This window comes from Sinocyclocheilus anshuiensis, unplaced genomic scaffold, assembly GCF_001515605.1.
Source record: "Sinocyclocheilus anshuiensis isolate Anshui unplaced genomic scaffold, SAMN03320099.WGS_v1.1 scaffold2394, whole genome shotgun sequence".
NCBI classification, from domain to species: Eukaryota; Metazoa; Chordata; class Actinopteri; order Cypriniformes; family Cyprinidae; genus Sinocyclocheilus; species Sinocyclocheilus anshuiensis.
Window position 1 is genome coordinate 206,911 of NW_015555876.1, and position 2,123 is coordinate 209,033.

Sequence of the window (2,123 nt, forward strand, 5' to 3'; positions counted from 1 at the left end):
AGATGTTTCTCTCCGACTCTTCTGGGGTGCAGGCCATCAGCGCGAAAAAGCCTAGGACGCTCCCAGAAAAGATTCCAATTATTAACAAAGAGCAGTTTCTGTTCTTTACACCATGACAATAACCATTCATTTAAAGCAAAAAGTCTACTGAACCTTTCGTGTCCTCGTCGATATGTGGGAAGTGGTCCTGACACGGTGATCATCGTCGTGGGCGATGTGCTGCGTACCGTCTCGATCAGGCTCCTGAAGTCCCTCTTCAGTGTTTCCGTCTGCCGCAGCTTGGTGTCGTTGACCTCTGCATGAAGCACGACCGTGTCGATGCTCTCGTCGCCCTTCAGGATCGGGCATTTTGACCGTTTTGAACTTTTGAACAAAAGTTGTTTTGAACTTTTATGTTTAGTCTAAGGTTCCTGTCTCCTGTCTCTATCTTTAGTCCTTTTGTCATCCTTTTGGTTCCCCTCATTACTCCCTGAATGTTTCCAGATGTGCCAATTACCTTCTGTGTATATAAGCTCTTGTGTTTCCTCTGTTGTCCATTGTTGGATGTCTTGTCATTTGTTCTCAGCTCCCTGGTCTTCTTTGCTTTCTCATGGTTTGTTTATTTTGGTTATTATCATCATTATTAGCATTATCATTATCTAAGTTTACCATGTATCCCCTGCCTTTGAAGCACTCTAAGAGCACCCGGCATTACATTTTCTCCTTTGACTTTGTGTGAAATGTTTTTATTGGTGGAACAAAAATAGACGATGCAACTGGCAATATCATGTCTAAAATGTAAGTTACACAGTAACTTCTTGGTCTTGGTCTTTGCTTCCATAGGGCAACATGTTTTTGCTCCTTTTTACAGCTTGCTGCTATTAAGTGTAAACAATCTGTGAGTTTGAAGCAATTATTTCCTGTAGATAGGGGGCAATAAAATACTCTTTAAATTAACACCTGAATGAGTAATTATCCTCAAATGAGTAAGATGGCTAATTAAAATGTCTGTTTTGTCACATTCATTTAGGTTTCCACCCAGTCTATTTTTCCAAGATTACGATGGGTCTAATTTAAACAGTGGACATGTGTATATGAATCACCACAAGTCCAGAGAATTTAATTAAATTTGCCTTATTTATCAGATATAGGGCTGTCACTCAAGTGTATTTAATAAATGTGGCAGGGTAATTGCAGGTCTGTGCTCTGGCTCAAAATAGACCACTCATATAGTTTATGAGCCTCTATAATTAATTATCAAAGTTATCTAAAAGAAATTTAAAGCTGGCACCTTTCTGCAATATTCCATTCTAGAATAACTGTAGTTGAACTAAAATATCTGAAACACCTGCTGTTCTTTTACATATCAAGGCTTGATGCTAAAATTTTTCAGAAGGAGCAGATAAGTAAAAAAAAATTAGGAGCGCAATGTAAATTGATCAAATAATGGAGTTTTAATTATAAACAAGACCAAAATACACTGGGACACTTTTTAATGTCTATGCTGTACTAGTGTCATAATGATATTCAGTTTAGTTTGGTTCGGTATTCTGTCACAAATCATGGTAGTAAAAGCACGATGATGAAGATAAAGATACTAAATAGTTTTTAATAGTACAGATTCACAGAACAAAGTCAGAAAAAGGCAGGCAGGCAAAGTAGAACAACCACGTAACACTAATGATCCTGAACAAATGAGGATTCAAACAGAGGATCTAAAATACCAGAAAACCAAACTAAACTGAATAACATTGCGACAACTAGCATCTACAATCAATATAAACACCATCTGCATCTACAAACCATCTACAACAATATAAACACCATCAAGTAAACACTGTCATATTTCATCAACAACAGATCATTAAAACATATTTTGGCATAAATCAATAAATATTAATTAATTGCAAATTGCTCTAAAATAAAAACGTGACAGTTCCACAGTTTTACTTTGAAATGTGTCTTTTAAAGGTTAATAGTCACATTAGGCTTTATCGCAATTCCTGTTTTTCCATCCCCCAGTTTAAGGTCTCTTAAAGTTGTCATTAAAGTGTTGTAATTTTTAAGATATTTAAGACTTTAATATTCATTCAAAATTGAAATTTTTAGAATTTTTAAGGACCCACGGGGATGAAAGAAATACT